The sequence below is a fragment of the Cryptomeria japonica genome, chromosome 10 (assembly GCF_030272615.1).
Source record: "Cryptomeria japonica chromosome 10, Sugi_1.0, whole genome shotgun sequence".
NCBI lineage: Eukaryota > Viridiplantae > Streptophyta > Pinopsida > Cupressales > Cupressaceae > Cryptomeria > Cryptomeria japonica.
The window spans coordinates 684,179,724-684,194,005 of NC_081414.1; the positions used below are offsets into that span (position 1 = coordinate 684,179,724).

The window sequence follows — 14,282 nt, forward strand, 5'->3', positions numbered from 1 at the left end:
TTTTATTTTCACTTGGAATCAAATTGCTTGATTTGCATTATAACTGGTTGAGTTTGTTGATCAAAGCTAGATTTATATATATGGAACTGTCTTAGAAGTGTAAAAAATTTCAGCAATATGTAAATTTTTGTTTCTAAATTTAAGTTTCTAAGGAAAATACTTTCCTAAGTCAATTTTTTTAAATGCAGATATAACGTCAAAAATATCAAGCTTGAGTTGTGCAATGTTCTTAATAATGATATGTAGCTTTAATTTTACTTTAATACATTAATATAGTTCTTTCAAACATAATTTTCTTGATATGTAGATGATTGTCAAATAATAAAAAATGAGTTCAATTATCTTTTAAATACAATTATATAACAGTGATTAACAATAAACCATGCAAACACGTTTTTAGTTGACTCAAGACAACAACAAAAAGAAGGTGGTAGTCAACAAAAAAATTGGATTTGAATTATAAGAATTCACATGTCAAATATGTTCCTATAAGGTTGATCTTGCATCCATATCAATTGCTTAGAAAAAGTGAATAATAAAATCAAGTGGATAATATAATGGATAAGCATAGGTGTATTAAAAAGCAATATATATAGATAATTTGAATGAATATATAGAAATATATGCCCATGTGGATAAGGTGGGAGATAGGTGCAGGTGGGAGATAGGTGCATAGGAGTGTTTGTAAATCGATGGGTAGAATAATAGATAAGAAACCTAACATTGCAGAAAAATTGTGCAAATTTACAATACCTATCCATTAAAGCGACTTTAAGTGAAGTGGTTTCTATGATTAATCAACCCCTAAAATGGATGCCCTAGCTAGTAGATTTAATAATCAAGAAGTTCAAATGCAAACAGATATAGGTTTCAGACTGAAGTGAAAGGGACTCTAAGTCTCTAAATAAATAACCAGCCCTGATCACTCTAAATGTAATATTATCGATTTCCTCAAAATAGACACAAATATAAATTAGAAATAAGAAGCATATGCAAACTTCATGATTATGTATTAATGTATATATTAAATATACCTATTTACATTATACAAGAGGCATGGTCACTGCTAGAGCATATTTAGAGTTATCAAATTAAACATTGCTATAGAGAGGCTAATATACTAGCTGATGGGTTAGAAAATAAAGGGGATTGATTAATACATTAACTACAAGTATGCTCAAGATGCTCATTTCAGAAACTAAAGGGTTTGTGTAATTTACACGCCCAAACATTGAATGCCATTATTTGAAACTTTGACTTACAGAAATCTTCTTGACAGATTACCTCTGCATTGTGCCAGTATTCAGGCGAGGACTCTGATCTGGAGCACCTCCTTACATTCAGTAACGAGCAAAAACTTTGGACATCAATTAAAATAATAAAATATGCTCTTCCAACTTCTATTGTGCATACAGCGAAATCTAACCCCGTTTCGCTGATTTGAAATATCCACTACATTAACTCCTTCAAAGAAGATTTCATACCATAAAGCCCAGACGCAAAATAACTGACATTTAAACCACTAAAATAGCAGTGGAAAAATCCATAAGAACATGAACTTTTTTGCGACTATAAGGCATGCTCCTACGCAAGGATTTCATGGCAATTTGTATTTCTTTACCTCTTGGTTTTCCTTTACCTTTCTCTTCTCATCCGCTGGGATTCCGCATAGCTGAGACCAGAATGCAGGGTTCATTTTACTGTTTCACGCGTTGTGAGTCCTTTTTGTTGGAAAAGGAAAAAATAGTATCCTCCCGGCCTACTGCAATGCAAGAAAGTGTTGTTCATCCCAATTTTCCTCCAGATTATCCAGACAAATTCGCAATCGTGCAGGGAGTGTTTGGAACCAGCTTGCGTTAAATCAACTTAGCATGATAAATCTATACTTCCCATGGCAGCCCCCACGACAGCAAGGGATCGATCACGTCAAATATCCCGATCCCTTGGTGGTGATATGGCTACTGATAGATATATAACAAATTTAATCAGAAGCGGTATAGTTATAAATAGCTTCAATCAGTTTAACGAAATGGTTTGTTGCAAACACTCTCTTCACCTTTGCACATTAGTCTGAATCATCTGGAGAAAAAGTAGGCTCTAAAACACATTCTTTTCAACATTTCTTTCTTCGCAATAGGTACAGCAGATATACCGTGTGGCTTTGCTCTCATCCCAAACGATGAACGGCTAGCGAATGAAAAATAACACAGCCTGGATAAACTTTGAGGATGCCGTCTACTGTTATAGGCGCCTTTACCTTCATCACTTGTCGCTCCAACTTCGTCATCTGAACAAAATTGCAGAACGACCACCATTGCCGTTGAATAGACCGCCCTTATCCCGCCCAAACATATTATTGGCGCGGAAGGAGCTCCCTTATTCACGAGTTCGACGTGTCAACACGCGGTTGCTCTAACTGTGGTCCACTCGCACAACAACACGTTGATTTGACTTCAATGGAGACTCGTACAAAACTTTTTCACATTGAGACACTATGCTCTTACTCTTCACGGTCTTTCGCCCCCATTAACATTAATGCTCCTCAGGCCTGCCGTACTCTTGTCGGCATGGTAATCAGTTTCAACCTTTTTTTAAATACTCCTCGTCCCCACTTAAGGGATAGGAGAGGGACTACTATTGTATGTACGTAGTAAGGGTATGGTATCATAGTATTAGATAAAATTACATCCATCTTTGGCTATGAATTGATTGTTCAATTCGAGCATGAAATTTTTAATTTGCATTCGGTTTAAAAATGATTATTAGTGCTAGAATATTAATGTTAAAGTATCATGAGAAAGTCATCTCAGTGATTTGTGGTTTATTATTATAATTTAAAATAATTCAACAAGTTGGTAGTTTCAAAAGACTTAAAAGAAAATTCATATTGTCATATATTAGAAATAAATTGAAAAATGTAAAAAATTATTCATTGTTTTAGTGTAAAATTGTAGATGTTATTTGATTTTTCAATATGATATTAAATGAGAGTCATTTCTATGCCTATAAAATACTAATGATGAAAACCTAATATTTATCTTGTGACTAGTGAGAAAAAAACAATTGTCTTAATCTAAATTTTTTGTTGATTTGTTATTAACAATAAATTAGATTAAATCACCCCAAACTCTATTATATTCAATGAATATTTAACTACTTTTCATCTTTCTTTTTTTCTTTTAGTGAAAGTAAATGTGATGAAGCAATAGGGTTAATATTTGATATGGTTAGAAAGGAGGTTGTTCATTCCAACTCTGTAAACATAACTCTTGTATCATTCCCTTAAGTATTTCTACATCATGGGCGGGTACAATTGCATTAGAGAAGATTTTATCATTGTCAAAAGCTTAGGAGGAGTTTAGTGGAATGAAGAAGTAATATGTAGGTAGAAGCATGTGTTTTGGTAAATGCAAGGTAGTAACTAGGTTTTCCATAGTTTAAATAACTAACAAGTGCACAAAACTATGAAAAGTATTTAAAAAATCTTTAAGTTTTACAAATTCTTTTAAGAAATTATATAAATATTATTTTTAAGTTTTTGAGAGACAAGGTTGCCATTAAACTTATGTAATATTTTTCAATTTCTAATTTATTTTAAAATGGAGGTTCCATTAAAATAAAAATAAAATACCAAATACAATTGATCAATAAAAACTCATAGAAATAGTGAATGAGAATAACGCACCACCCACAAATGTAAATAAGTTATTAGAATGACATAAAATATTTAATAAAAGACAAATCTATTATCATTATAAATCTTTCCAATACTAGATTATTTCATAGAGATTTAGAAAAAAATCAATAGAAACTTGAGACTATTTAACTAAAATATTTCGAGCAAAAAGAAGTTCATGCAATTTTTTCTCTTAGACATTAACTATTCAAATTCAAAATCAAATATAGAATCATTATATCAAATCACATAAATGATTTGAGGTCTCTTGTTACCCAACTAGTATAATACAAGGCCTTAATAGATGATGCTTTTCTTTTATTAAGATAAATGGGTTTTACAAGGACCCAAAACCCAAAGTCAAAGAGAGATACAAAAAATTAAACAGTCTCTAACCAATCCAAAAACAACAGCAAAACAACCACAAAACAGGGGCCACGCCCACACAACAAAAACACTAACAAAAAAAACTAGAAACCACTAAACCAGAGATTGCATCAGCTCTGAATTCTTTTGGATCATTCTCTTGTTGATTATCTCAAGCTCTTCCATGATGAACCTAGAGGTACTCTTCTCCTGGTTCCTACTCCTCATCCTAATAGATGATGATGTTAATGCTAAAGAAATATTATTAAATAATTTTCAATCTAAATACAATAATGTTGTTTTTAGTCTTAGTCAAATTACTTCCCAACTTATCAATAAGATATGTTTTTTTTCTCTTTTAGTAGATGAAAAGAGAGAATATCAACAATATATAAAAGTTGAAATCGAAAATGAGAATCTATTATAGTCACAAAAAATATTAGAAGATAAAATCCATGCTTATATCCTCCCAAGGTCTTACCAGTACTATCAAAGGTTTATACAATCCCACATTCTAACTACTACCCTTTGCAACTTGACAAAATATACAACTTTGCACATATCTCTTAACAACCTTATGAATCTGGGGCCAAAAATAATGCTCACTCACCAATGCTACTGTTTTGTCAATGCCAAAATGTCCAGCTAATCCTCCACTGTGTTTCTCCTTTATCAGATTCTCCCTCATAGAACTCTTAGGTATGCACAACTGAACTCCTCTAAATAACATCCCATCCTGAATGAAGTGATCCAACTACTTGCTTCTATCTACCATAACCGGTTCTCTACATGATTTCCCAGGTTCTACAAAATTTGGCTAATCATCATACAAGGTCTTCAAATCTTCAAATCCTAATACTATCACTCTCATCTCCATCAACAAATTCCTTCTCTTACTCAACACATCATCAAATTTGTTAGATTTCCCACTTCTATGCTTCAACACAAAGGTATAACTCTACAATAATTCTATAGATCTCATATGTCTCTAATTCAAATTACTCTAACTGTTCAAATAATACAAAGATTGATGATATATATACAACACAAACTCCTTAGGAAACAAGTAATATGTCCACTTCTTCAAGGCTTGAACTATCATTGGAAAAAACTCCTGATCATATATTGAATATTTCCTCTGAGCATCATTCAACTTCTCACTGAAATAAGCTACTGCTCTCCCTTCCTGACTCAAGATTTCTCCTATTGTTGATCCACTTGTATCACAATCCACTTGAAATACTTTATTGAAATATGGTAAAGCCAACACAAGCTACTTAGTCACTTTGTACTTGAACAGTTCAAAAATTTTGTCTGCTTTGGTGGTCCACTTGAATTCCTTCCGATCTCCTCTCATGGTCTCAGTCACTGAACTGTAATTTTTGATAAACTTTCGGTAAAAATTAGCCAATCCAAGAAATGATCTTACCTCTCCAATGACTTCTGGTGTAGGCCATTGAATAGTTGCTTTCACTTTCTTAGGGTCCATCATCAAACTAGCCTGAGATATCACAAATCCCAAATAGACTAACTTCTCCTTCATGAAAGTACACTTCTTAAGGTTGATCAGCAACTTCTCCTCCCTCAACCTCTACAAAACTTGTCTCAATTGCAGCAAATGCTCCTCTTTTGTCATACTGAAAATAAGAATGTCATCCAAATACACAATAACAAACTTACCCAAGAATTTCTTCAATACCTCATTCATCAGCCTCATGAAAGTACTCGGTGTATTAGTCAATCCAAAAGGCATCACCATCCATTCATACAATCCTTCATTTGTCTTAAATGCTATCTTCCACTCATCACCTTCTCCGATCTTGATCTAATGATATCAATCTTATAATCCATCCTAGGTAAAGGAGACCAGTATTTCACTGTGATCTTATTTATTGCTCTGGAATTATTACACATTCTCCACTCTCCATTCTTCTTAGGTGTTAATATTACTAGTACTGCACAAGGGCTTAGACTTTCCCTGATCAAACCTTTCTTCAACAACTCCTACACTTATCTATTCAGTTCTTAAGTATCTGTTGGTGTCAACTAGTGTGCAACTTTGTTAGGAAACTAGCTCAAGGAACCAAGTCCATGCAATGACTAATACTTCTCACAGGTGGCAATCCATTGGGTACATTATCTAAAATGATGTCTTCATATTCTGTTAGCAAATATTTTATATCTTCCGATTGTTCTCCTTTTGGTTCTGGTTTCTCAATCTTCTTACCAATTAAGGAAAAACACACATTCTCATGTCTCAGTCCATCCAAGAATTTCCTTCCATCTACCAAATAGATTCTAGCATTCCTATAGACTTCATTCTTCAAAGGTTCCTCCAAAGGTAACAAGGTTTGCTTCATCCCATTGGCCACAATAGTGTATGTATTCTTCCTCCCATCATGTACTACCTGTCTATCAAACTACTAAGGTCTACCCAACAAAAGATGAGAAATATCCATAGGCATAATATCACACAAGACTCCATCATGATAATTCTCGATTTTTTGATTTCACTAAACATTACTCACTTACTAACAACGTATGTACATCTTGAATCCATATTATGTGATAAGGATTAGGGTGTTTTAGTCTCTCCAATTTTAACTTATTCACCATCTCTTCTGAAACAAGATTATCTAAACTACCACTATCAATGACAACTTTACAACACTTATGAGATACCTTACATCCGGTCTTGAATAGATTCTTCTTTTGCAAGGGATCTTCAACTCCTCTGGTATGACACAAATCTCTCCTCATCACCAAGAGTTATCCATCTTCTGGTTTGTTGTCTAATCTTGTGGGGTTTTATTCCACCACTATAGCTCTTTTGGTATTTTATGTCTTCTTACACATGAATGCACGATGTCCTTCTCCTCCACACTTAAATAAAGTTCCTCTAAATGTTCTCTTGTCTTGTCTTTAAAAATTATCATTCTTGTAACCATCTGGTTCTCTCCTCTAGTAGAAATTTCTATCATCCTTCTGGTATGAATTACCTTCTATGTTCACTTCCTCATCCTTGTTCTGATCTGTACTGGTTCCTCTTCCTCTGGTATATCTTCTTCCTCCTTGAAATCTTCCTCTAGTAAACCTTCCACCTCTGCCTCTCTACCTCTTATCATGTCTTTTATTTAACTTCTCTTTTGCCTTTAGGGCATACTGGCAAGCCTCTTCTACACTCTCCAATTTCATCAAACTGAGTTCATCTTGTATAGACATCCACAATCTATTCAAATATCTTGCAACTTGTTCAACTTCATCATCAACATGTCTGGATTTGATATTCAACTTGTAAAATGCTTCAGTGCACTCCTTCACACTAGATTCCTTCTATCTCAAATTTGACAACTTCTGGAACAGATTCACTTGATAATCAGATGGCGTAAACTTCAATTTCAACTTAGCAATCATCTGATCCCATGTCTTAATCTTCTCTTTACCTCTTCTTTATCTATCAGCTTGAAAATGCTCCCACCAAATAGATGCATGACCTTTCAAACGGGTACAAGCATATTTCACCTTCTTGTCTTCTGTAGTGTTTTCAAAATCGAAATACTTCTCCATGTCCGAGAACCAATCCATGAATTCATCTGAATCTAACTTTCCATCATATTCTGGTGGGCTAAAATGTGGTTTAGTACTTGCCCTACTCAAAACCCTCCAAAACCTTTCCTCATCTGGATCAACCATCGATGGGTTTGCTTGTTCTGTCGGGGCTTCTCCTCCTTCATCTTCACTTACATCTTTGATATGTCAGCCTCTTCTCTGGGTTGTCTCAATGACTTCTAACTAGGCTTCTATACCATGCAACATCCCCAATACAACAGGGTCTGCATTCCCACACGCTCCACTATTCCTAGCTCCTCTTCACGCTATTGTTCACGCTAGTCCTCTGCAATTGCAGATCGGATCTGCAATCTACCACTATACAATAAAAATTTCAGGACACACAACCTCTAGAATGAAACTTCACTTTGATACCACTTGTGCTGACCAACCCAAATTGATCTCTTTGAGGTCCCTCCCCGCTGGCGACTTCTTCAGTGAGGCTTTCTATAACTCCATGATTATTTAGGGTTGATATTTATGAGAGCTTTAGTGGGACTATACACACAATATGTGCAACACATGAAATAGCAAAACTCCAACATTGATTATATAAACATTTATTATGCAATATACAAAAGATCATTTTTTAAAGAATTTTATTTATTCATTTAGCCACCCCATGTATTTGAGGAATAGAACTAGTAAATACATATGGATAAAGGATTCCATATGAAGAGAGGAATTGGGAAGAGATGGCATGGGTAGTATTTCAAAAGGAAGGGATGGAAAATATATCAAGAAAGAGGGTAAGCTAATGAAAAATAAAGGTGGGTATTGGTTTAACTTGAAATATGCCACTAGGATTGAGATATAAATTTTAGGATGGATTGATTGAGAATTTAATCTTAAATGATACTACTCAGAAATGAAATGTTGATAGGATATGCTTTATGAGTCAAATAAAAAGGTCCGTTTTTATTCATTTTTAGGTATTTTCCATGTAACAAAGACTACCCTAGGTGAAATTTCTACTAATTTACATGAAAATTTACTATAAAGAAAATATAAATATTTAAAATGAATGTTAAACTATACTAAAAAAAAATAAAAAAATAAAAAAAAACTATTGAAATCTACAAATTAAACTATATAAATTAAAACTATTTTATATAAAATTAAAAAAATAATTTTAAAAATAAACAATACGAAATGTATATTATTAAAATTTATTGATGAAATTTTAAAAAACAAAATAATGGAGGTCAAGGTAGTGGCAAAGTGGTGATGGTGAATCAATGGAAGCCACAAGGAGGCATGGTGGTGGTAAAGAAATAGAGATTTTAAGGAGACATGTTGTCGGTGGATCAACGGATAGGTAGCAAGTGTGATGTGTGAAATGCATGGCATAGAGGAAGTAGTAGGGATAGAGTGTGCAGTGGAGGATAAATGAGGGAGCACTATGAATGAATCACATAGATTAAGTGAAGGGAAGGACTAATTGTGTATGAGAGAAGAGAAGGTGTAGCAATGATGGTGATATGGAGTAAGCATGCAGAGGGCATGAGGTTATAGAAAAGGGGATGAGTGTAGGAGAGAGAGCAAGAGAATGGAGTAGGGAAGCACAAGAAGAAGAGAGTTTTCTTATGTTTCTGTGTTTGGTTTCTTTTTTTATTTTTGTATTAGATGGTAGAGAATTAATAGCTTGCAATGTGGAATGGGAGCCTTATAAGTGATATTTTTGGAGAAGTACAAATGTATAGCATATGAATTCATATAAATGGAGGGTTGAGATTATCTTAATTTAAATGAAGGGAGTAAAATTAAAGTTCTAACATATGTGCCCAAAGAACCATGGTGATGCATGATTGCGACTAGTGATATGATATGAAATAGATCTCACACATATGTGAAATGGAGAGTGCAAATTCTCTTAGGCAATAGACAATCAAGATTTAAACTTAACTTTCTTATGGATTATAAATTGAATCACTAAGATTAGATTAAAGAAATTGAGTGTTGGAATTTAAAATTGGTTTGGTTTAAGATTGATAAAATAGATTAAAATTGTTATTAAAATAGATGTTAGCTAGAAAATATTTTTATTTAGAAGAATATATGGTGTGAATTTTAGATAAGATGACATTAGTTTTGTTAATTAAATAAATTAATTTATTTAATTAATGCTTAAATTAATTAAATTAAATAATTTAATTTATTAATTAAATAATTAGCTAATGTTAATGAAAAAGATTTAATTAATTAAATAATTAATTTAAACAATCAAAATTTTAAAAATTAATATTATTTAAAATACAAAAATAAATTTTAGATATCTACACTTAATGTCAACATTTTTTCTCTCTTTCTATTCTTAGTTATTTCCTTTTATATATACTTTTTAATTCCTTATACACTTCAAAACAAATTATAGGTTAAGTGAAATCTAATCCATGTAGGTTAGCCACAACTTATAAATTGTAGTAACAGCAAATGATTTACGTATAATATTTTATATTTCAATCTAATAGAATGTTCAATGTAGAGATAGCATTTACCCTACATTTGATATCAAATTTAGATGAATGATGTGATGCCCTAATTTCGAGCCGAAAGTATTGGTAGCTATTATATTCTCTATTTCTTTCTTAAATAAAGTATGTTATTGCCGACTTGTTTTCCCACTGTACTTCATAAAGTATAGTCACGGGAATGCTTGTTCCTCCATGTTGCCTTGGCTTAATTTTTGGTTACTTCTTATTTAGAACCAATATTATTTTATGTCAATATGGACAAACTCTAGCTATCATGAATCAATGATAAAACTGAAAATATTGACCCGTTTTCAATTAAACGTACAAGAAGCTTTTCATATGTTTTTGAGGGTCAATTCTCACCTAATGGGTGTTGTGTAGAGATCTGAGAACAACCATCCTGACCCTCCCTCTGTCCATGCAGATTGTCCTACAATACGCCATATTCATTTCATGTCATCATCCTACTTACAACGATTAACCATCTACTCACAAGGCGTCCACTCTAGGCTTTTATCATATCCTACAGGGACTAAAGCTCCACTTTAATCCTTATTTTTTATCACATTTTTTTTATTCATTCCATGGGAGGATTGTGCTGGAGTATGATGTATATTATGGACACACTGTCTGCTTAGAAGCCATTCCTTAGTTGGACACTTAACCCTTTTTGTAGATTCCTAATGAGCGTGATTTATTCTTCCCTTTTTTAAAACCTTGAAAGTGATATAAAGTTGCTAGTGAGTGCTCTTGGATTCCTTTCCCGTTAAGTATACTGCTATTTTTGCACATATAGAAATCTGGTATTTACTGATTTTAGGGGTAAACGGCGGTAGATCTATGGATTCATCACTTGCATAGCTAGTTGATCTTCAAGAGGCTAGCAATCCATAGTAATGAGATGAAAGTTTCACAGTTTGTGATATCAATATATAATAATAATTTTAGGTTTTAACTGTCTAAATCAGTATTTCAGATGATCGAAGGGGAAAATCTTACTATAATAAGATGAAGAAAATCTTGACTTAAACCACCTTTGTTGAAAATACCAGAGCTGGCTTTCTTTGGGCTAATCTAGGTTATGTGCAATGGATCGGTAGAACTATCAATGATACCGAAGGAGGTGGATGGGAATGGATCAAATACTATGTACTAACAGAGACCAACAAGCAAATAGATAACAAGAAAGAACAGACCATAAATAATATGCCAAAACATGTACCAAATCTACTACTGCAGAATTATATGTATTGATCAAAATAGAAATACATTGATTTAGGGATTCTGCAGAGTTCTCCTAATAGCTCCAATACACTTCTTTATAGTTGTAGTGTGAGGGTTAAATCTTGGAGTGCACTGCAAGATACATCAAGCTGAGCATCAGATAAATCTGATTTGATGTAGAGGTTGTCAGGAAACCAAATAAGATAAGATCAAACTTCAAGCGGTGGAGATAAGGCGGTCTTCCACTGGCGGTGAATAGGTTGGTGAATAGGTCGGTGAATAGGTCGGTTTCCAACATGGTCATAAGTGAGGCAATAAAGAACATAGCCTGACAATCTTATCTGCATGCTCTGTATGGTCTGAGTTGCATGTAATGGTGGAAAATTTGTGGAGATTTGGTCCAAGTTCAAATCTTATAAGCAGATAAATTAAATTCAAATTTCAGGAGGAGATAAATTATATAAATTTCATTTGTAGTGTAGATACGTCTGCAAGAAATATGAGATAATCCCATATTTCTCTTAACCCCATCTGTACACCCATATACAGATTTGCTTGAATCATTTCTTGAATGGCTTACAGAAATCTTCTTGGTATATTAGCTCTGCATTCTGTCAGTATTCAGGCGGGTACTCCGGTCTGCAGCCCCTGTTTGCATTCATTAACGAGCAAAACTTTTAAACATCAATTAAAATAATAGATTATGCTCTTTCAACGTTACAGATCAGAGATCAACACGTTGTACGTTGTCAAAAAGACCATCCTACTGTGCATACAGCGAGATCTAACCTGGTTTCGCTGCGTTGTTCGAATCAGCAAGCGAGTCGGCACCCTCTCTAAAGGAATACTATAAAAGGTCCCCTGGGAAGAAGAGCGAGTCAACCATCATTCTACAGGATTTAAAGAACCGGGAGGTTGGATCGCCTGTTGATCCCCTCGCCGGAATAGATAGGACGGCTGGAGCACCCGCTCATGAAGAAGCGAGTAAACCTACTACTTAAGTTGCTGTCGAGGTGGCAACTATAGCCTCCCACCCACCCCGAGCACTCTATAAGTTTATACCCGACATCAGTCTATACTCGACTCTATCAGTCCGCTATATTAGCTCATTCAAAGAATATTTCATACCATAAAGCCCAGAAGAAAAATTACTGACATTTAAACCACTAAAATAGCAGCAGAAAAATCCATAAGCACCTGAACTTTTTTACTTTGAGGCAAGCTCCTACGCAAGGATTCCCTGGCAATTTGTTTTACTTTACCTCATGGTTTTTCATTACCTTTCTCCTCTCAACCGCTGTGATTTCGACAGCTGAAACCAGAATGCAGGGTTCTTTCAACTGTTTCACGCGTTGTGAGTCTTTTGGTTGGAAAAGTAAAACATAGCATCCGCCCGGCCTACTGCAATGCAAGAAATGCACAAAGAAAGTGTTGTGCATCCCAAATTTTCCTCCAGATGATCCAGACAAATTCGCAATGGTGCAGAGTGTTTTGAACCTGCGGTTAATCAAATTAACATGATAAATCTATACTTCCAATGGCAGCCCCCACGACAGCAAGGGATCCACCACCTCAAATATCCTCCCTTACTGGTGATATGACTACTGATAGATATATAACAATTTGAATCAAATGGGGTATAATTATAAATAGCTTCAATCAGTTTAATGAAATGGTGGGTTGCAACACTCTCTTCACCATTGGAAATTTATCTGAATCATTTGGAGAAAAATTAGGAGCCAAAACACATTCTTCTCAACATTTCTTTTATTACAATAGGTAGAGCAGATCTACCATGAGGATTTGCTATCATTCCAAACGATGAACGGCTACCGATTGAAAAATAACACAACCGGTATAAACTGTGAGGATGTCGTCTACTCTAATAGGCGCCTTTAACTTCATTACTTGTTCCTCCATCTTCATCATCTGAACAAAATTGCACAATTCCACAATTGAACATTAAATTTCTAAATGAAGAACGACAACCATTGCCGTTGATTAGGCCGCCCTTATCCCGTCCAATCCTATTATTGGCGCGGAAGAAGCTCCCTTATCCCGCCTAATCCTATTATTAGAGCCCCTTTATCCCCCACGAGTTCAACGTGTCAACACCCGGTTGCTCTAACTGCGGTCCACTCGTACAACACCACGTGTTTTTGACTTCATGGACACTCGTACAAAACCTTTTCACATTGAGACACTATGCTCTTACTCTTGTCGGCATGGTAATAAGTTTCTACTACTTTTTTTCACTCCTCCCCACTTAAGGGAGAGGAGAGGGACTACTACTGTGGGTACGTCGTAGAGGTACACTACTATAGCTATTATGTAGTACTCTTGTCGGAATGGTAACAAGTCCCTACATTTTTTTCACTCTTTGTTTTTATTTATTTATCTTTTTCATCTTTAATATTTACCTACCTTGATTTTTTTTCTTTTCTTTTTGGTACAATAAATATGATGAAGTGATAAGGTTAATAATTGATCGGTTGAGTATGAAGGTTGTCAATTCAAAATCTATAAACATAACTCTTGTATCATTCTCATAAATATTTCTACATCATGAGTATAGATTTGCACAAAGATTTCATTATCTATTTATTGTCAAAAATCTAGGAGGAATTTAGTAGAAAGAAAAAGTAATATGTAGGTGGAAGCATCTGATTTGGTAAATGCAAGGTAGCAATTACTGTTTCCATATTTTAAATAACTAATAAGTGCACAACATTATCAAAATCATTATAAAAATCTTTGAGTTAAATGAATTTCATTTTCATAAATATTTCTACATCATGTGGTATAGATTTGCACAAAGATTTCACTATCTATTTATTGTCAAAAACCTAGAAGGAATTTCGTAGAGTGAAAAAGTAATATGTAGGTGGAAGAATGTGATTTGGTATGTGCAAGGTAGCAATTAGGGTTTCCAT

The 14,282-nt window shown here is 34.1% G+C and overlaps 1 long non-coding RNA gene across 1 annotated transcript; it reads right to left on the reverse strand.

Annotated features, from left to right (window-relative positions):
• Nucleotides 1-11,344: 11,344 nt before the first annotated feature.
• On the reverse strand, nt 11,345-13,388 carry LOC131063443 (uncharacterized). The gene is made up of 2 exons (XR_009111064.2): nt 12,139-13,388; nt 11,345-11,997 (listed from the first exon to the last, which is right to left on the reverse strand). It is a non-coding gene; the product is annotated as an uncharacterized LOC131063443 (long non-coding RNA).
• Nucleotides 13,389-14,282: the final 894 nt, after the last annotated feature.